The sequence below is a fragment of the Erpetoichthys calabaricus genome, chromosome 8 (assembly GCF_900747795.2).
Source record: "Erpetoichthys calabaricus chromosome 8, fErpCal1.3, whole genome shotgun sequence".
Lineage (NCBI taxonomy): Eukaryota > Metazoa > Chordata > Cladistia > Polypteriformes > Polypteridae > Erpetoichthys > Erpetoichthys calabaricus.
The window spans coordinates 187,009,177-187,032,471 of NC_041401.2; the positions used below are offsets into that span (position 1 = coordinate 187,009,177).

Genomic DNA, 23,295 nt, shown 5'->3' on the forward strand with positions numbered 1-23,295 from the left:
TCTTTGGAACCGGGATAATTGTGGAACGCTTAAGGCAGGAGGGAACTTCACATAGCTCCAGGGATCTGTTGAAGATCTGTGTAAATATGGGGGCCAGCTGATCAGCACAGACTTTAAGACAGGAGAGTGACACACCATCTGGACCTGGTGCCTTCCTGATCTTCTGTCTCCTGAAGAGCTGACTCACGTCCCCTTCACAGATCCTGAGTGCAGGTATGGTGTCAGTGGGGAGGGGCAGGGGCTTGGTAGTGAGTGCTGAAAACTTATCTTCAGAAAGGTTTCTCAGTTTATTAAAATTCATAAAGTGAAATCTCTCATTCATAGAAGGGTTCAGTCCCTTAATTCAACACTTTGGAGAAGCGTCCCTGGCAGCTATTAGAATAATAATTCAGGTTACATTAGAACACTGCAGACGAGAGCAGGCCATTCAGCTCAACAAACTTCGCCAGTCCTGTCCACTTATTTCTTCCAAAAAAACATCAAGTCGAGTTTTGAAAGTCCCTAAAGTCTTACTGTCCACCACACTAATTGGTTGCTTATTCCAAGTTTCTATCGTTCTTTGTGTAAAGTAAAACTTTCTAATGTTTGTGTGAAATTTACCCTTAACAAGTTTCCAGCTGTGTCCCCGTGTTCTTGATGAACTCATTTTAAGATAACAGTCTTGATCCACTGCACTAATTCCCTTCATAATTTTAAACACTTCAGTCATCCAACCATCCATCCATTATCCAGCCCGCTATATCCTAACTACAGGGTCACGGGGGCCTGCTGGAGCCAATCCCTGACAACACAGGGCGCAAGGCAGGAAACAAACCCCGGGCAGGGCGCCAGCCCACTGCAGACACTTCAGTCAGGTCTCCTCTTAATCTTCTTTTGCTTAAACTGTTAAGGCTCAGCTCTTTTAATCTTTCCTCCTAACTCAACCCCTGTAGTACTGGAATCAGCCCAGTCGATCTTCTCTGGACCTTTTCTAGTGCTGTTATGTCCTTTTTGTAGCCTGGAGATGAAAACTACACACAGTACTCAAGATGAAACCTCACCAGTGTGTTATAAAGCCTCAGCTATAATGTCCTTAGACTTGTACTTCACACATCAGGGCGCTAAATAACCTGACATTCTGTTCTGATAGCATCAAGTCCACTACGACACCTAAGTCCTTTAATCTTTCCTCATAACTCATCCCCTGTAGCCCTGGAATCAGCCTACTTGCTCTTCTCTGGACCTTCTCTAGTGCTGTTATGTCCTTTTTGTAGCCTAGAGACTCAAACTCCACCCAGTACTCCAGATGAGGCCTCACCAGTGTGTTATAAAGCCTGAGCAGAACCTCCTGTGACTTGTACTCCACACATCAAGGCGCTATATATCCTAACATGCTGTTAGCCTTCTTAATGGCTTCTGAACACTGTCGGGAAGTCGATAGCTTAGAGTCCACTATGACTCCTAAATCCTTCTCATAAGGTGGACTCCCGATTTTCTGATCGTCCATTGTGTATTCAAACCTCACATTTTTACTTCCTATGTGTAATTCTTTACATTTACTGACATTAACTTTCATCTGCCACAAATCTGCCCAAGCCTGTATGCTGTCCAAGTCCTTCTGTGATGATATATCCATCCATCCATCCATCCATCCATATGAGATTCCAAATTATCTGCTAATCCACCTATCTTGGTATCATCTGCAAACTTAACCAGCTTGTTACTTAAATTCCTATCTAAATCACTTATATTTATTAAAAGTACTAGCGGCCCCCGGGCAGCACAGTGGCACAGTGGTAGCGCTGCTGCCTCGCAGTTAGGAGACCCGGGTTCGCTTCCCGGGTCCTCCCTGCGTGGAGTTTGCATGTTCTCCCCCGTGTCTGCGTGGGTTTCCTCCCACAGTCCAAAGACATGCAGGTTAGGTGGATTGGCGATTCTAAATTGGCCCTAGTGTGTGCTTGGTGTGTGGGTGTGTTTGTGTGTGTCCTGCGGTGGGTTGGCACCCTGCCCGGGATTGGTTCCTGCCTTGTGCTTTGTGTTGGCTGGGATTGGCTCCAGCAGACCCCCCGTGACCCTGTGTTCGGATTCAGCAGGTTGGAAAATGGATGGATGGACTAGCGGCCCCCAGCACTGCCCCCTGCTGGTCACCACTCTTAACATCAGCCAATTCTGATGAGGTTCCTCGCACCATCACCCTCTGCTTCCTGTGTCTGAACCAATTCTGCACCTATCTAAAAACATCATCCTGAACTCCCACTTCTTTTTATTTGATGCCCAACCTTTCAGGTGGCACCTTATCAAATGCTTTCTGAAAGTCCAGATACTGTAAATAATATTATATGCTCCATTTTGATCGTATCCTAGCTTTGAGTCTTCTTGGGGTAAGTCTCCACAAGCTTTGCACACCTGGATTTGGGCACTTTACCTCATTCTTCCTGGCAGGTCCCTCTCAAGCTCTGCTAGATTAGATGGGAAGGTTCTGTAAACTGCCGTGGTCAGATCTCTCCACAGATGTTCAGTGGAGTTTAAGTCCTGGGCCGCTCAAGGACACTCTGAGACTTGTCCCCAAAGTCACTCCGGCATTGTCTTGGCTGTAGGCTTCAAGTCTGTAAACGTCTGTCTTCAGGTCTCTCCACATATGTTCTATGGAGATTATGCCGGGCTTTGGCGGGACCACTCAAGGACACTCAAGAGATTTGTCCCGAAGCAACGCCAGCATTCTCTTTACTGTATGCTTCTCATGCTGGATGGTGAACTGTCGCCCCAGTTTGCACTCCAGAGCAGGCTTTCTTCAAGGACCACTCTGTATTTGGTGGCATTCATCCTTACCGCAGTTCTAACCAGAAGCACCCCCATAAGCATCATGCTACCACCACCTAGAACTGGTGGAAATCTTCACCTTTGCAGGGCTCAAGGCAGTTCTTGATGGTGATGGGCAGGTGGTGCCGCCTCTTGGGGGACCACCCAAAAAAATGAGGCACAAAACAAAGGCCTAGAGAGAAAATCAAAAGAAAGGGAAAGGGAAACAACAAAGAATAACTCAGAAAATGAACAGAAAGGACATGGAAGGGAGGAACCCTGGCTGAAACGTAACAGGTTGGGGGTCCAGCTGGCTGACCAGATTTTCATTGTTCTAACTTGGGACACAGCTCATTGTTCCAGCAAATGTGGTAAATGTACTTTAGGCATTAATCAAAAAGATGGTGGGCTGGACGAGTAGGGGATTGAGTTTTGTGTGTATTGTAGAAACGACATTAAATTGCAGATTGGGTGGGGGTCACCCCTGGAATTTCATACATGTTGCAAACAGGTTCATTAAATTGAAGAGTGGGGGGGGGGGGGTATTGGTGGGGTCATGCATGTCATAAAGATTGATTATTGTAGCTTGTATAGTGAAGTTTGTATGGACCAACGCCGCATTAAGACCCCCCACAGACCCCTGAGTGACACAACCCCTTAACAGAGAGTTGATCAGATCATTAAGAATGCAGCATACAGTGACAAGGTCATTTAAAACAGTGTGACATTGGTCGATTCATCGCCCTGTGGGCACTGGTGTTTTCTGTACCCCTCTTGATTCTCAATTGTTTTAACTAGCATGGTTGCCATTTCAAATGGTGGATACTTGATTGTTTCATCAGCCGGGAGGAAGTTCCCCCCCCCCAAGCTTGGGTCTTGGTGAATAGGTCCAATGCTGTCATGGGCCTCCTGGGTAAGCTCCCAGAATGCCCTAATGGTAGATCTCCTCCTGATGTGGATTGATACCTTAAACTTAACCCCACCCTCACCCTTTGCCATCCTTCTCAACCGCCTACTTCACCTATATGGTAAAGTAGGCACCAGTGGCGTAGCGTAATGGGGGCGGCCCGCCTCGGGCGGCACTTTTAGGGGGCGGCAAAATTTCACAATAAATAATAATAATATCTTGTAAAAATTTGAACCATACCTAAATAAGGGGGCGGCGGAATTTTCCTCCACCCTGGGCGGCTAACACCCACGCTACGCTACTGGTTGGCACTGCCTGGGATCCCCTCCTTGCACCTAAAATTTCCAGACTGCCCCCAACGCCTAATATCACAGATCACCTGTATTGAGTAAATGGGGTGCACTCCCGGACTGATGTTTAGAATTTGAAGGTTATCTTCACAATACTCTGCTGACTGGCACAAAAATTGAAAATGTGCATTTTCATTGTCTGGTATAAGCGAGCCAGATCCACAGGATTCCCCTTTTAATATTACTGCTAATAATCTCCTTTTCATAAATCTCCTCGTTTTAATGAAGCACATTTAGCTGAGCTAGCAGGAAGAAGTCCTTTTGGCTTGCAGAGTGGCGCCTTATAAAATTCTATCATGACAAGACTGTCTTTTATTACATCTGGGTCTCAGACTGGCCCAGCTGGGCACAATTTTTTGTGCATTTTAATTACCATCTCGTTATTTTTTAGGCACCAGGTCATCTTTTCATGATAAGCCCTATGAGAAATTGCGACCAAAGTGGCTGATCTTTGGACCATAAAGCCCATGGCTGTTAGTTCAGTCCACACCCCCAGGCAACTCGCCGGATCTGCCCGCATACTAGCTTCAAATATGCGTGCCGGTGCCAGCCTCATACTTAAATTATTTAAATTTATTTTTTCCCACATCAGGCAACATTCAGTATGGCAGAATGACCAAGAGAAATCAAGCTTTTAGGAATTTCTGAAAATTTACTTTAAAAAAAAAAAATATGCAGACCCTTTAGTCAGTACCTCACTGAAGCCCCCCTTGTCAATAATTTCAGCCTGGTGGCTTCTTGGGTCTGAAACGACAAACTCCACCCACCTGGAAGCATCCAGAGGAGCAGCAAGAAGCAACAGCGCCAACCCCTGGCTAGGAGTTAAATCACCACGTGACGGGCCAGTCTGAGACCCTGATGTAATCAAAGACAGAGCTCCGAAGTCGCCTCCCAGGTACAGATGTGTGACAATGCATCTAGATTTATGTTTGGAAAGAAAGGGCAAACACTTTGTCATGGCACTTTAATGGGCTGCTGCTGGAAGAGGTGCTGGCAAGGGCAGCAGGGGGGCGCTTACCCTGTGGTCTGAATGTGGACCCCAATGCCAACAGTGCAGTGACAGGGATACGGTGTTGTAAAAATGGGGTAGTTCTTTGGATGAGATGTAAAAACCGAGGTCCTAACTCTCTGTGGTCATACTGGCCCCCTATTCATCCCGTGTCTCTAACTGTCTCTCTATCTCTCACCACTTCACCATCTAAAAGCTAAGGTGTGGTGAGTGTACTGGCACAAAATGGCTGCCATTGCATCAAATATTCGACTATACAAAGTCTAGTAAATCCTTTAAGAAAGCCTCTCCTCATCATTTTATGTGGCTGTGGAAAGTTTTTAAGCTCTCTGTGGCCATGCTAAACACAGGGAAGTTCCCACACACACTGTGGCGTGGGCAGAATAGTCAGCTTGAAGATGTCTTATTACAATCAGCAGCCATACCACATACACATCAGAAGAGGTCATCCACCTGAAGCTAAGCCTGTTCAGGCCCAGCCAGACCTTGAATAGGAGACCATTTAGGAAAAGCTTGGGTTTGCTATGGCATGGAGCCGCTGAAGTGCTGGGAGCCTGTGGTTGCCCTGGCGGTGGAAAAGCTGTCTTCCACAGATGTGGCGATCGTACTTCGGGACACTCTTCGGCATGTCATCCCGTTGGGGAGAGACAGAAAAGAGTTTAGAATCCATACAATATATAAATATATATATACTCTCTGTCCTCACAGGTGGCACAGTGGTAGTGTTGCTGCTTTGCAGTAAGGAGACTGTAGAAGATTGTGGGTTCGCTTCCCGGTTCCTCCCTGTGTGGATAGCGCTTTGAGTACTGAGAAAAGCACTATATAAATGTAATGAATTATTGGGCGGCACGGTGGCGCAGTGGGTAGTGCTGCTGCCTCGCAGTTGGGAGATCTGGGGACCCGGGTTCACTTCCCGGGTCCTCCCTGCGTGAGTTTGCATGTTCTCCCCGTGTCTGCGTGGGTTTCCTCCGGGCGCTCCGGTTTCCTCCCACAGTCCAAAGACATGCAGGGTTAGGTGGATTGGCGATTCTAAATTGGCCTTGGTGTGTGGGTGTGTTTGTGTGTGTCCTGTGGTGGGTTGGCATCCTGCCTGGGATTGGTTCCTGCCTTGTGCCCTGTGTTGGCTGGGATTGGCTCCAGCAGACCCCCGTGACCCTGTGTTCGGATTCAGCGGGTTGGAAAATGGGATGGATGGATGGATACTCTCTCTCTCTATATATATATATATATACTTAGCAAAATACCCGCGCTTCACAGCGGAGAAGTAGTGTGTTAAAGAGGTTATGAAAAAGAAAAGGAAACATTTTAAAAATAACGTAACATGATTGTCAATGTAATTGTGTTGTCATTGTTATGAGTGTTGCTGTCATATATATTATATATATATATAATATATATATATATATATATATATATATATATATATATATATATTATATATATTACACACACACACACACACACACACACACACACACACATAAACATATATATACATATACATATATACATATATATACATATCTACATATACACATATATACACATATATATATATATATATATATACATATACACATCCACATATATATACATATATATACACATATCAACATATATATACACATACATACACACACATATACATATATACATATACACATACATACATACACATACATATATATATATACACACACACACAGAGACATATATATACATATATATATATTTACATATCTACATATACTGTATATATACATATCTACATATATATATACATATTACGATTGTTATAGTTCTGTTTGTATACCAAGTTGTCAGTTCAGCACTCCGGTTGTAATATGAGCAAGCCGTGCAAGCACACTCTTGAGAATGCAACGTATAGTTGTATAGGAGAAAAGCAATCTTGCCTCAAATCAATGGCAACCTTTTGTAGGTCTATGAACTTAATTTAAACTTTAGGTTTACACGGTGCTTTGTTTCCGACGTGCTGCGTTCAGTCAGTTCACGTGAGCCGCTCTCTTGTGTGATGTTGCGATGTCCACGGCTTTATTTAATGTTAGCTAAGACCCGGCACTTAAAAGTTTCTCGCTACAGCAATTTTAACTCTGTTACAAAGTCATCCAAAGTCTCGTTTATACCTCGTGTCTTCTCATTAAACTTGTATCCTGCGAATATGGTATTGCAAATGGCAGCGGGAGCGTTTCTATAAACTTAATTTAAACTTACGGTTTACACCGTGCTTCGCTTCTTATTGTTTCACTGCGTTCACAGTCAGTTCATGTGATTACGTGGGAGGCGTGATGACGCGATACGCAACTCCGCCTCCCACGGCCAGCAAGCTGCAGTCCATTACAGTATATAGACAAAAAAGAGGTTCCAGTTATGACCGTTACGCTTTGAATTTCGAAATGAAACCTGCCTAACTTTGTAAGTAAGCTGTAAGGAATGAGCCTGCCAAATTTCAGCCTTCCACCTACACGGGAAGTTGGAGAATTAGTGATGAGTCAGTCAGTCAGTCAGTGAGTCAGTGAGGGCTTTGCCTTTTATTAGTATAGATATAAATATATACTAGGGGGCTTTGGCCCCTGCTCGCTTCGCTCGCCAACCTCCCGGCCTGTGTTACATGCCAGCCACTTCACGTCTCTGCTGCTCACGTATGTGGATTTCACTTTCACCAAACAACAAACCTTTTAATTTTTGCGGATAGGCCTCTTCATTGGGAAGAAACACAACTTTTTTTTTTCCCTGATGGCAACACGAATTACACGATCTACAAGTCTTCGACTTAAAGTTTAAATCTGAAGAAAATATTCGATCTCTTTTCGCTGTTCTTTTATTTCACTGAGTAATAATTTCCATTTGTTTGCACTAATGGAATCTTTACTATCGTTTTTTTGAGACTTTTGAATTTTCTCTAACCTGCTGTGCATGTGTTTCGCACCAATGTTTTTGAATTCTTTACGATGTTCTACTTTGTCTTCTACTCTTTGTCTTTTATTTCTGGCCCCGGGCCTGGTTAAATCTCTTCACAAAGTCTCGTATTGCGGGACTTGAAAGTGTCTCACTGAAAAAGTCACGTCTCGTCCCAGGCTACAAAGTCTTGTCTCGTCCCAGGATTTTTTTATTACAATAGAGAGAAATATAGTGGTGTATACAATACAATACAATACAATTTATTTTTTGTATAGCCCAAAATCACACAAGAAGTGCCAGAATGGGCTTTAACGGAACCTGCCTCTTGACTGCCCCCCAGCCTTGACGCTCTAAGAAGACAAGGAAAAACTCCCAAAAAAACCTAGTAGGGAAAAAATGGAAGAAACCTCGGGAAAGGCAGTTCAAAGAGAGACCCCTTTCCAGGTAGGTTGGGCGTGCAGTGAGTGTCAAAAGAAGGGGATCAATACAATACACAGAACAGAACAAATCCTCAATACAATATAAAAATAAAAATTTTAGAAGTACGGAGTAGAATTTAACAGTAGATGATATCACATAATAGGATTTGGATTTGTTTAGAGTCCTGGAGACCTCAGCCATCAAGCTGCCTCCCCCATTTCGCCATTCCATGGCTGAAACAGCGCTGGGCCAGCCAATCCGATGAAAGGACCCCTCTTTCCCACGATTCCTGCGATCCTCCATCAGGGATGACTTTACCTTAGGCAGGCAAAACAACTTGGCAGGTGGGCCGTGGCACCAAGTGCCACATCTGAGTACCGAGAAGAAAAACAGAATAAGTGAGGGTTAGTAACCAATTCTAACTATCATGTTACTTATGTTTTAGTGCTAATGACTAACAACAAAGATGCAGTCTGTACAGTTAATCAGCAGCTCTAGTCAGGGTGAGCTAAACTGAAGTAGTGAGTCTTCAGCCGGGATTTAAAAGCTGAGACTGAAGGGGCATCTCTTATAGTGGCAGGCAGACCATTCCACAGTTTAAGGGCCCTGTAACTAAAAGCTCGACCTCCCCACTGTTATTTTATTAATCCTTGGAATCATAAGCAGACCGGCATCTTGAGATCTTAATGTGTGCTCAGGTTTGTAAGTCATGATAAGTTCAAATAAGTAAGCCGGACCTCGGCCATTTAATACTTTATATGTTAAAAGGAGGATTTTGAAATCTGCCCTAAACTTAACTGTGTGCCATTGTAAGGATTTAAGAACTGGAGTTATGTGTTTGTATTTTCTTGTTCTTGTAATAATTCTTGCAGTTGGTGAATGGCTGGGGCCATTGCCTGGCGGGGATACCTTTATGCTGGAAAGACCAGGGGAGGGAACGTTTCCAGAGCATTTCCTCCCCCGGAGAGCACTAGGTGGCAGCCCATCTAGTTTGCAGCGGTGCCTTGGACTCCCTCAGGGCTCCATGGGAGCTGGAGTTTGGTGCAGCCCTGTGCTTTCCTGGGATGCCAACGGGTCCAACAGCCATTAGTCACAATGCACCATGCTCTCTACACCCACCTGGCAGCTCTCAGAATGGGACACTGGCACAGGATACATTAAGAAAACAGTGTCAGCTGCCACAGTCCTCTGTTTGTGATGATCTATCTAGCTGCTATAAAGCGTCTTGTATATTTATTACATAGTGCTTTTCATATCTAACTATTATATATTGCCTTTGTTATTTAACTAACTCCAATATAGCACCATTCATATGTATCTGTCTCTTATATAGCGCCTTTTTTTTATACGCTCAGTTTAATGACTATTGATGTTCCGGGTTCAAAGTGAGTGTGCTAGCAGTGAGCAACTCAAGCATTACAGAGAGTTCTAAGCACTGAGCCATTGTAACACATACTGTAACTGTTCATCTTCACACTCCATTTACTGGATAAGCTTCAATTCAAATTCTGAGTTTTAAACGGAGCCTCATTGTAAACCAGGGACATTGCAAGGCCTGAGCTGCCATTTTTTTTTTTCACTACATGACCCTTAGGGCCTCGTTTAGTAATAAAATAAATCTGCCTTTGAGGGATAAAATGAAAGCATAAAAAAAACGAGGGGGGGAAAAAAAGCAGCTTTATGGTCATTATGGGCATTTTCTGTGAGCTCCTGGAATTAGTAGCTTATCTTGTCTAGTGGTGAATTTCAGATCACAGCTGTAATAAAACAGGAACCTTCTTAGCGGTAAGACGGTAAAATTGATCGAAAGTAATCATTTGAGTTTAGCCGCTGTCTTTGAGTCTTAATGACACTCTTTATTCTGTCTTAAATACCACTGACCGATTATTATTATTATTTTTACTTTTTAGTGTATTTAACCCTTAATGTTTTGACCTTAAATAACTACTGTATACACACCAATGTTGGCTGAGAATAAACATGTTGACCTCAACCATTAAACTTAAATGTTTAGAATCAAAATATTTGATCGTATAAATCAAAAGTAACATCATATTTTTAATTGCTGGTCATGAAGTAGTCTAAACAAGGGTTCTATTCAATAACGGCGCACACAAAAAGGCGAGCTTCAAAAGGGCGACCTCAATTGGGCGTGGCGAATAAAGGCAAACGCAACAAAATTATTACAGAAAATTTATTAGATAAAGGCAATGATTGAATGTATAAAAAGGTGAAAGCAAGAATATTAAAACATTCGCTCAATTGAAGTCGCCCTTTTGAAGCTCGCCTTTATTTATGTGAACCTTTATTCGCCGTGCCCAATTGAGGTCGCCCTTTTGAAGCTCGCCTTTTTGTGCACGCCCTTATTGAAGGATACCTAAAACGAGACCCCACATTGCTCATTCTTTGAAATTTGTCATATCAGTTTTGTCAGTCAGTTCAGATGGGCTGCAACACTTCCAGCAACATCACACTGAGCACTGGAGCGCCGCAGGGCTGTGTGCTTAGTCCACTGTTGTTCACCCTGCTGACTCACGACTGCACAGCCACGCACAACACCAACCACATCATCAAGTTTGCGGATGATACAACGGTGTTGGGACTGAGAAGCAGGGATGATGAAACAGCATACAGAGATGAGGTGGAATGGCTGTCTGCATGCTGTGAAGACAACAATCTATCTCTCAATGTTGACAAGACAAAAGAGACAATCTTGGACTTCAGAAAATCACATCCTGCCCACATACCACTCAGCATCAACGGTTTAGATGTGGAGACTATTAGGAGTACCAAGTTCCTCGGTGTGCACATAACTGAGGAACTTACATGGACACATAACACCTCATCACTTATCAAGAAAGCCCAGCAGAGACTACACTTCCTGAGGCGACTGAAGCGAGCAAGTCTTCCCCCTTCCATCCTCACCATGTTCTCCAGAGGCACCATTGACAGTGTTCTGACCAGCTGCATCACGGCCTGGTATGGTAACTGCAACATATCTGACTGCAAGCGCCTGCAAAGGATAGCGAAGACAGCAGAGAACATTACTGGGGTGCCTCTCCCTTCACTACAGGACATATTTTACAAACGCAGTGTCTGCAAGGCCTGCAGCATTGTGTAGGACCCCTTACACCCCTCACACTTCTGCCATCCAAGAGAAGATACTGCAGCATCAAAGCCAGATCTGCCAGGCTGCAGGAAAGTTTTAACCCCCAAGCTGTTAGACTCCTTAACACCAGGCTGCCCCCTGGGACCTTCCACACGGCCTCAACCACCTCTAAAAACAGAACTTTTATACATGCAGGTCACTGTCCTGTAAAGACGAGTGTGCAGGTAGAGAAGAACTGAAAATCTCCTACTGACCTTTAAGGATTTTGACACTCGTGATATCCTTCTGCTGTGCAACATTCTGACTTGTCATTGTTTACACACGTCTTAAACAACTATTATCATACACTGATCATTTCTGTATTATCTATATCTATTATTTATTATTAATTTATTATATTACACATCTATTGACTATATTTATGTATCTATAATGCGAATACCATACATTGCATCAATGTTCATATTGCTGCTACTTCTTTGTCTTGTCTTTGCACAATGTCTTGTCTTGTTTGCGTTTTAATTTTAAATTTAAATTTTAATTCTATTTTTAATTTATTATTTGCACATCATGTTGTTACACTGTAGACCCTGAGCTTCGCAATTTCGTCTATCTGTATACTTGTATATGGTTGAGATGACAATAAAGTTCACTTTGATATTTGAACCTACTGGGAGTGGCTATTAGAGGGTTAGGAGAACCAGTACAGAATCACGTATCACAAATATCAGCAACGTGATCAGCAACCTGGAAACAGCAAAAAACAACACTCCACATGCGTGTTACTGATCCCCATTTTTTCAATTTTTTTGTGAAAAGCGGTAACATTGACCCCTCATATTTGTTTAGGAGGAGAACCCCAATGGGTTCATTGATGTGGCCTACACAGCTTCAAGTCCTTCTGAAGACACTTATTGGTTTATTCTTTATCAGAAGAGTGTGATTTCTGGCACAAAATATGGCCCACAAATCCCCTAAAAGTTGAGCGTTTGGGTCAAAAATAGAAAGGAACCACCAAACAACTAAACATGTTGCAGACCTAAACGTTAAGACAAGTCCAACGGTATATCGTATGGGGGGCTTTTCTTGTATCTGTGAGTCAGGAGGCGCTGAATAAAAAAATAAAAAATTGAATTTTAGACAATTCCAATACTTTCCCTACGAGAAATTAAATTGAACTCAAGGAGGTCTAAAATGTCAAGATTCATCAAAATCTCGAATTTAAATTTCTGGACGATTCCAATACATTCCCTACGAGAAAGTAAATTGAACTCAGGGAGGTCTTAAACATCAAGATTCATCAAAATCTCAAAATCGAATTGGTCTTGTGGCCTCAGAACCCCTGCAGATTTTGTTTGTTTGTTTGTTTTTTCTGTCCTCCTGGCCATCAGACCTTACTTTATTCTTTGTTAATTAGTATCGCCTAATCTTATTTTTATATTTTTTCCTTTTTTTCTTTCTTCATCATGCACTTTGAGCTCCATCATTTGTATGAAAATGTGCTCTAGAAATAAATGTTGTTGTTCTATGACATTTGATGAGTGGTTCGATGCGGTGAAGCAAATCATCAAACTTAAACGCTGGCATGGCGAATGTCTTCATGGTGTTTTTCTTCATCCATTTCTAGCATAGGCATTACAAGCGTTGTATATTCCACATTGTAATGACGCGATACATTTAAAGATCTCACATAGCGGAGTGGTGGCTCTGCCATCCCGAAGGTTGGCATCTCGCTGGCATCCCGAAGGTTGCTGGTTCGAATCCTTGTCACTGCCAAAAGAGATGCTACTCTGCTGGGCCCTTGAGCAAGGCCCTTACCCTTCAATTGCTCCAGGGGCGCTGGACAATGGCTGACCCTGCGCTCTGACCCCAAGGGTTATGCAAAAAGATGCATTTCACTGTGTGTTGTCCTGTATAACTATGTATGTGACAAATAAATAAAGAATTATTATTATATCATCTTTTGTGTCGTTGTTGCCATCGCAACAGCATCAGAATGCAAAGAATTATTATCTTCAACATCTTTCTACCCTCCACAGCGAAAGCGGAATTTTGCTTTCTCACCGTGATGATTTCTCATACTGCCACCTGGTGGTAATCCTCCATATTTACATCCAGTGTAGACAGTACATTTCCTGCTTAGTGTCAAGCGTACGCGTCACATAGCGTCAAGTATATCCTGCCCCTGAAAGGGAATTGCTGTGAGATTTATAATAAAGTCTTTTATTACGATTCCGAGAATTGTTGGGTCGTAAGAGAAACAGATAAAGCGAGTTGTGCGGAATGAAACCCAAACCGCCGTGTCTGAAGTTCTTTCAGCTCTCTAAGTTAAAGTTTCACGAAGAAACACGGTTCAGTATGAGAAGACGAAGAGGACATAAAAAAAACAAACCATTCCTTTCTCAGCCGGTCACTTACCTTTTACATTTTGCATCCTCAGCACCTCGGCGGTTCACGGGAGGAATTATCACATTCCGGTCGGCGAGTGAGAACGGCGAATCAATTACAAGACGGCTTCTGTCTGATCCTGACGGTTTGCTTTTTCATTCCAAGACAGATGGAACGGATTAGAGAGCTGTTATCCGCAAGGGTCGATCAATTAATTTCCAGACGTCCATTGATCCATTCATTTTCTGTTGCTGTACAATTCTAGATGGGGAGGTGGGGGGGTCACGGGGGGTCAGTTAATTATTTCAATGCAAATTAAAATAAAAAAAATATTAAAGTAGATCTGCAAATAAAGCAGTCATTTGTTTAAAAAAGAAAACCTTTCCATAATCACTGTGATATTTTTATGATTTACTTGAGCTGCGATGTATTTGAAGAATGAGTATGAATGTGGAGACTGTAACATTTTGATCATTTTTTTAATAATTTTCAAAAATGAAATAAAGAAAAAGAGAAGTATTGAAATGACAGACTGTCAGTTATTTTCTAACCCGTTTTGTCTGACTGTGTCTGTGTCTGTGTGTGTGATTGTATCCTGAAACAGACTGGCGTCTCATTCCTTGTTTGCACCCAGTGCTGAGCGGTTAGACTGTAGTTGCCTACATTTTCATAAAGTCATGTCATTTTTTAACCTGCAGGGGGTGCTGGAGCCTTTCCCGGCTAGCATAGGGCGGTAGGCAGTAACAAACCTCAGACATGGTGCCAGTCCATTGCAGGGCTCACACAGACTCGCGCCAGTTTAGCATCACCAAACCACCGAACCTGCATGTCTTTGGACTGTGGGAGGTGTGCTGTTCTAGTCAAGGTTTGAAACAGGAGAGGCTTAAGATGTGCACCATCTAGTGATGAAATTCAACATTTCTTTACTTGAGGAACAGCCTGTCTCTGGGTGATGATGTCATAAAGCCCTTGACCCTCTGCAGTTTGCATATCAGGAGATGGTGGGAGCGGAGGATGCCATCATCTATATGCTACACCGATCCCTCTCCCACTTAGACAGAGGCAGTGGTGCTGTAAGAATTATGTTTCTGGACTTCTCTAGCGCCTTCAACACAATCCAACCTCTGCTCCTTAGGGACAAGCTGACAGAGATGGGAGTAGATTCATACCTGGTGTCATAGATCGTGGACTATCTCACAGACAGACCTCAGTATGTGCGTCTTGGGAACTGCACGTCTGACATTGTGGTCAGCAACACAGGAGCGCCACAAGGGACTGTACTTTCTCCGGTCCTGTTCAGCCTATATACATCGGACTTCCAACACAACTCGGAGTCCTGCCACGTGCAAAAGTTCGCTGATGACACTGCTATCGTGGGCTGCATCAGGAGTGGGCATGAGGAGGAGTATAGGGACCTAATCAATGACTTTGTTAAATGGTGCGACTCAAACCACCTACAACTGAACACCAGCAAAACCAAGGAGCTGGTGGTGGATTTTAGGAGGACCAGGCCCGTCATGGACCCCGTGATTATCAAAGGTGACTGTGTGCAGAGGGTGCAGACCTATAAAATATCTGGGAGTGCAGCTGGATGATAAATTAGACTGGACTGCCAATACTGATGCTCTGTGCAAGAAAGGACAGAGCCGACTATACTTCCTTAGAAGGCTGGCGTCCTTCAACATCTGCAATAAGATGCTGCAGATGTTCTATCAGACAGTTGTGGTGAGCGCCCTCTTCTACGCGGTGGTGTGCTGGGGAGGTAGCATAAAGAAGAGGGACGCCTCACGCCTGGACAAACTGGTGAGGAAGGCAGGCTCTATTGTAGGCACAGAGCTGGACAGTTTGACATCTGTGGCAGAGCAACGGGCGCTGAGCAGACTCCTGTCAATCATGGAGAATCCACTGCATCCACTAAACAGGATCATCTCCAGACAGAGGAGCAGCTTCAGCGACAGACTGCTGTCACCGTCCTGCTCCACTAACAGATTGAGGAGATCGTTCCTCCCCCAAACTATGCGGCTCTTCAATTCCACCCAGGGGGGTAAACGTTAACATTTAACATTATACAAAGTTATTGTCTGTTTTTCACCTGCATTATTATCATTCTTTAATTTAATATTATTTATTGTATCAGTATGCTGCTGCTGGAGAATGTGAATTTCCCATTGGGATTAATAAAGTATCTATCTATCTATCTATCTATCTATCTATCTATCTATCTATCTATCTATCTATCTATCTATCTATCTATCTATCTATCTATCTATCTATCTATCTATCTATCTATCTATCTATCTATCTATCTATCAAGTGCCATTTACAATGGAACGTCAGAAGGTGGGGCCACCCTGATGTCATACCGAGGCACCGCCCTCTCAATTTATATTCTGGTGGATAAGACGGCTTGACATCAAGTGCCATTTACAATGGATCCCCAAGAGGTGGGGCCACCCTGATGTCACACCCGAGCAGAGCTGGCCCTAGACAATTTTGGGCCTGCAGCTAGGGGGTCCGGGGCAGAGCTCCGGCCAGCAAGCGATTTCCTGCATTCTGAGCTGCAGAAATGCGTTTTCCCGGCATCTATAACCATCACATTTTGACGATTTCCATTTGACACTGACAACCGTAACCGTAACACACTGACAGGAGCCAAATTTGCAGGCTGTCAGCGCAGACTGTCGTACAAGGCCCTGAGTGAAGGGTATGAGTGATGGAGATTGAAGCGGGCCCGCATAAATGTCTTTAGTGACGATACATTAACAGATAAAACTACATTTTAGCCAGCTTTTGCTGTTTTCACCAGGCAGCACATGGAGGTAAACAGCTAGGCCAAGCACTTTTTTTTTTTTGATTTTTATATTTTTTATATATTTTTTTTATTTCATGAAGATGAGATCCACATTATTTTGTTTTTACATTTTTATTCGGTTTTAAAGCTTGTTTTCATACTTTCGAGATATTCAGATTTCCGTATAAAATAACATACCAACGTGGAGGCGGCAACAGGCCGCGCGGGCCTGAGTGAAGCGTAATGAAGATTGGAGTGCCGAGTGGAGATGTTCACGTGGAGTAATTAGGTGATGGAATATGTTGCCCGTGAATTATATACTGTATATAAAAAAATTAGTAATAGAGGTTGGAGTGAAGGAGTCTGTTGCTCCATTGGGCCCACCGCAGCAGCGTCACGCATCACAGGAAAAAAAAAAAAACCTTGGGCGCAGTGGGCCCCCTCCAGCTGTGTGCCCGAAGCGGTCGCTTCGTTCGCTTCACCCTAAGGCCGGCTCTGACCCGAGGCACGAGCTCTCCCTTTATATTATGGTGGATGAGACGGCTTGACGTCGAGTGCCATTTACAATGGAGCCCCAAGAGGTGGAGCCACCCTGATGTCACACCCGAGTCACCAAGCTCTCAATTTATATTCTGGTGGATGAGACGGCTTGACGTCGAGTGCCATTTACAATGGAGCCCCAAGAGGTGGAGCCACCCTGATGTCACACCTGAGGCACCGAGCTCTCAATTTATATTCTGGTGGATGAGATGGCTTGACATTGAGTGCCATTTAAAATGGAGCCCCAAGAGGTGGGGTCACACTGATGTCACACCCGAGTCACCAAGCTCTCCCTTTATATTATGGTGGATCAGAGGACTTATCATAGGGTGCCATTTACAATGGAGCCCCAAGAGGTGGAGTCACACTGATGTCACACCTGAGTCACCAAGCTCTCAATTTATTTTATGGTGGATGAGACGGCTTGACATCGAGTGCCATTTACAATGGAGCCCCAAGAGGTGGGCTCACACTGATGTCACACCCGAGTCACCAAGCTCTCCCTTTATATTATGGTGGATGAGACGGCTTGATATCGAGTGCCATTTAAAATGGAGTCCCAAGAGGTGGGCTCACACTGATGTCACACCCGAGGCACCGCCCTCTCCCTTTATATTTCGGTGGATGAGATGGCTTGATATCGAGTGCCATTTAAAATGGAGTCCCAAGAGGTGGGCTCACACTGATGTCACACCCGAGTCACCAAGCTCTCCCTTTATATTATGGTGGATCAGAGGACTTATCATAGAGTGCCATTTACAATGGAGCCCCAAGAGGAGGATCCACACTGATGTCACACCTGAGGCACCGAGCTCTCAATTTATATTATGGTGGATGAGATGGCTTGACATTGAGTGCCATTTACAATGGAGCCCCAAGAGGTGGGGTCACACTGATGTCACACCCTAAGCACTGCCCTCTCCCTTTATATTATGGTGGATCAGAGGACTTATCATAGGGTGCCATTTACAATGGAGCCCCAATAGGAGGGGCCACACTGATGTCACACCCGAGTCACCGCCCTCTCCCTTTATATTATGGTGGATGAGACGGCTTGATATCGAGTGCCATTTACAATGGAGACCCAAGAGGAGGGGCCACACTGATGTCACACCCCGAGTCACCAAGCTCTCCCTTTATATTATGGTGGATGAGACGGCTTGATATCGAGTGCCATTTAAAATGGAGTCCCAAGAGGTGGGCTCACACTGATGTCACACCCGAGTCACCAAGCTCTCCCTTTATATTATGGTGGATCAGAGGACTTATCATAGAGTGCCATTTACAATGGAGCCCCAAGAGGTGGGGTCACACTGATGTCACACCCTAAGCACTGCCCTCTCCCTTTATATTATGGTGGATCAGAGGACTTATCATAGGGTGCCATTTACAATGGAGCCCCAAGAGGTGGAGTCACACTGATGTCACACCTGAGTCACCAAGCTCTCAATTTATATTATGGTGGATGAGACGGGTTGACATCGAGTGCCATTTACAATGGAGCCCCAATAGGTGGGGTCACACTGATGTCACACCCGAGTCACCGCCCTCTCCCTTTATATTTCGGTGTCATTGAGTGCCAATTGCAGTGCTCAAATTATTACAGCTGCTTTTGGCCTCAGCCAGCAAGTTTTTTAAAGGGTTAAACTGCAATATTGCTAAAATCTAATTCCGCATTTATGTAAGCTAGGTATAGGTGCATTAAAAGCAGGCAGGCTCACAGTGTTGCTTTGATCCCTGGTTGTTTCTCAGCTCTGGCTATAATAATGCAATGCTTTATTTTTTATATTTAGAGAATCAGCAGCAGTTCGAAATAATAAAAAAAAAAAGGTACTTCAACCTCAACCTTGAAGACGCAAAGAGCCTCCTTTAAGTAAGCAAATAAAAGCGACATGCGGTTCATTTCATGCACGGAAGTAGGGAGCGTGCGGCTCAGAATCACGGTGACCTGGAGACCGGCGCTCGCTCGTGTCAAGTTGTGAAAATGGGATTTGGAGAGAGAAGGCAATGGCAGTGCATTAAGAGGAAGAGAAATGCATGAAAATGTTCCGATACATAACCCTGGAGTGTCTCGTCCACTTATGGGACTGGCATTGCGTTACCGTCCTCCATCCATCTGTCCTTCATTGAGCTCACTTAATTCATCTCGGGGTTCATGGGGGCTTTACTCTTCTGTGTAAGTTAATCAAGTTCTGATTTTTGCTCGCCATAGGTAGCAAATATATTGAAAGTGGTAGAAAGTAACAATGCAGGGGGTGGCACAGTGGGTAGGATTGCCCTCTGATAGTTCTTGGACCCTGAGTAACTTTCTAGATGTGGTATCTTCTTTGTCAAATGTGCGTGTTCTCCTGTGTCTCAGGGGATAATAATCGGTTCTATTCAATAAGGGCGTGTAAATAAAGCCGAGCTTCAAAAGGGCGACCTCAATTGAGCAAGGCGAATAAAGGCGTTCGTAGATAATTTAGATAATAATAGTAGATAATAATAAATAATAAAATATCTACGTGGCATTGCACATAATCTACAGCTTCAAGTGTAACACAACAATGAGTAAGAGCAGAAAATAATGAAATATAGAGAGCTTTAGAAATGGTTTGTTAGAAGTTCATGCGTTAATTAATTGGATGTTTTAATATTCTTGCTTTCGCCTTTTTATACGTTCAATCATTGCCTTTATCTAATAAATTTTCTGTAATAATTTTGTTGCGTTTGCCTTTATTCGCTGTGCCCAATTGAGGTCGCCCTTTTGAAGCTCGCCTTTTTGTGTGCGCCCTAATTGAAGGATACCATAATAATCCGCTCTTCATTAAGGGTCTCTTATGTATGTTTTGCCTGCTTAAGGTAAAGTCATCTCTGATGGAGGATTGCAGTAATCGTCGGGTAGAGGGGTCTTATCATCGGATTGGCTGGCCCTACGCTGACTCAGCTGTGGAATGGCCAATAGGGGGAGGCAGCCTTGATGGCTGAGGTCTCCAGGACAGAGGTTGCCAACTTTGGTCATGGAGGACCACCGTGGCTGCAGGTTTTTATTCTAACCCTTTTTTTTTAATGAGTGCCCTGCTTGTGCTGCTAATTAACTTCTTATGAATTCACTTTAATTGACTTGTTTTTGTGTTTTGCTCCCCTGAATTTCTTCATCGTTCCTCTGAGTTGCTTCATTTCTTTCCTTAAATGGCACCGAAACAGAAATGAAATGTAAAGCGAGGGAGCCAACAGAAGACCGCCTAAGTCAGGGCATCAAACTCCAACCAATTCCAGCCCAACCAGCGGCTTAATGAAGCACCAAGTTAATTAAACTCGTTCTTTAATTCCATGGCTTGTTGCTGCTCTCGTGGTGCAATAGCAGACATTTCCGAAATTGTTGATTTTCTCTTTTCTAAAAGCACTGGGGACCTGAGCAGATCAACATTCCTGAGACCTTCACCTTTCTTTATTTTCAGATATTGTATGATGGACACCAGTTGTTTTGGCTCATTTTGTATCTCATTGTTGTTGGGCTGCTAATTAAGGAAACAGAAACAATTAAGGAGTCTGAGTCTTCAAGAGCAAGTCAATGAAAATGAATTGAAAAGAAGATAATTAGCAGCAGGGTGGCACAGTGGTAACACTGCTGCCTCGCAGTTAGGACACCCAGGTTCGCTTCCCGGGTCTTCCCTGCGTGGAGTTTGCATGTGGGTCCGTGTCTGCGTGGGTTTCCTCCCACAGTCCAAAGACATGCAGGTTAGGTGGATTGGCGACTCTAAATTGGCCCTAGTGTGTGCTTGGTGTGTGGGTGTGTTTGTGTGTGTCCTGCGGTGGGTTGGCACCCTGCCCGGGATTGGTTCCTGCCTTATGCCCTTGTGCCCTCCAGCAGACCCCCGTGACCCTGTGTTCGAATTCAGCGGGTTGGAAAATGGATGGATGGATAATTAGCAGCAAAAACAGGACACTGATTAAGAAAAGGGTTAGAATGAAAACCTGCAGCCACTGTGGCCCTCCAGGACTGGAGTTGGGGACCCCTGCTCTAGGACTCTGAACAAATCTAAAACATATTATGTGATACTACGGGGCTTTGCCCCCTGCTCGCTTCGCTCGCCAACCCCTGGTGTTGGGTAACCCGAAATACATTGATGTATGTATGAGATATATTGGAGTGTAAAGGTGTAGATGACGAACAAAGGAAGTAAAGAACCCATAGTATGGCACATTAGAAAGATATATTGGAATATTCCTTTATACACAACATTTGTAGTAAAGATGGTGTGTTGTCCTTGAATGAGTTTTCCTTGGTATGGAGTATCTACAACTTTAACTTTAATGTCAGATGAACGCCGAACTCTTGAGAAGGCTACATAAAGTCGTCCATGTCCAAGTACAGGCTCAGAGAGGTATATGCCAACTCTGTCCATGGTCTGTCCTTGGGATTTATTGATCGTCATGGCAAATGCAGGTTTAATGGGAAATTGGCGTCGTTTAAGTGTAAAAGGTAATTCCAGGTAAGAACTTGGAAGGTCAACTGTAGGAATCAAAACAGTATTGTTAGAATAGATAGATAGATAGATAGATAGATAGATAGATAGATAGATAGATAGATAGATAGATAGATAGATAGATAGATAGATAGATAGATAGATAGATAGATAGATAGATAGATAGATAGATAGATAGATAGATAGATAGATAGATAGATACTTTATTAATCCCAATGGGAAATTCACATTCTCCAGCAGCAGCATACTGATACAATAAATAATATTAAATTAAAGAATGATAATAATGCAGGTGAAAAACAGACAATAACTTTGTATAATGTTAAATGTTAACGTTTACACCCCCGGGTGGAATTTAAGAGTCGTATAGTTTGAGGGAGGAACGATCTCCTCAGTCTGTCAGTGGAGCAGGACGGTGACAGCAGTCTGTCGCTGAAGCTGCTCTTCTGTCTGGAGATGATCCTGTTTAGTGGATGCAGTGGATTCTCAATAATTGATAGGAGCCTGCTGAGCGCCCTTCGCTCTGCCCCAGATGTTAAACTGTCCAGCTCCATGCCAACAATAGAGCCTGATCCTGTGAGTACTTTTGTAGACTTAGCTAATGGGTGACCGTTTATGACTTCAGCGACGTTCCTCATTATCAGCTCTGTGTATTGCTTGTTTTCAGGAAGGGTCTGCCATTGCTGGCTGGTGGCCTGATATTTACCCTGGTAGATGCAAAAGGAAATGAACTGTTGTAGGATCCAATGCAGTCCATAAAGTTTTTACTTTCGGGTACATTGTTAGTTAGAAGCTTCCGTAGATATTCAGGAAAGTCATCTAAAGGAGGCAGTCTAACCTGACCCTTTTGACAACAACGTGTAAACTCATTAGTTGTAGTGCCAGTTGTTTCTTCAGGGAAGTTAAGTGAATGACAATGACAGCAAATGATATTCATTAATCCTAATGAATGTTCATTAATAGTGGACTCATTACAGAATGCGTTGTCAGCTAATTGGCGGAATTGTTTAGCGGCTGTTTGTCGTTCCTTTCTTTGCCGTTTAGGTATTGCCTCTGCTGTTTGAGAGTCACGTTGTAGGCGCCTGCGTTCATTAATTGTATTCAGGCGGGCTCGTTTCTGTATGTCTGTCAGTTGAGATGTTTCGTTTTGGAGCCATGTCTTCTTGCTGTGTAGTGTGGACGTTTAGTTCAGAAGCGCATTGTAGGTGCATGCGCCTTTCGTACTGTCTTTGTGGACCTTTGCGGACCCCGTAGTGTCTTCTGTTTGACTCTGGGGTGCAGTGCAGAATCCTCTTTTCTGTGTGCTGTAGGCGCCTGCGCACTTTGTCTCCTGCGTCCATCGCCGTGTACCTGGGTCCGTGCCTTCCGGTTTATCATTCTCGGTTAGTAATATGGATTATCTACTGCAGAATTCCGCTCTGTACTTGTAAGATTACTATTGCACTATTGTATTGTGCTGAGGATTATTTGTGTTCTCTTCTGTTCATTGTATTTAACTCCACCTTTTTGACACCCACTGCACGCCCAACCAGTGGCATAGCTCAAGTCTGCGCTGCTCGGGGCGGGGTGGTGCTTCAATTTGCCACCCTCCAACATATCTGAATATGTTAACCTA

General features: G+C 43.8%; 1 protein-coding gene across 6 annotated transcripts in view; it reads left to right on the plus strand.

Annotated features, from left to right (window-relative positions):
- Positions 1-23,295, plus strand: part of LOC114656378 (G-protein coupled receptor 39-like) — a 306,889-nt gene that overhangs the window by 141,353 nt on the left and 142,241 nt on the right. The gene's annotated exons all lie outside the window — the stretch shown is intronic.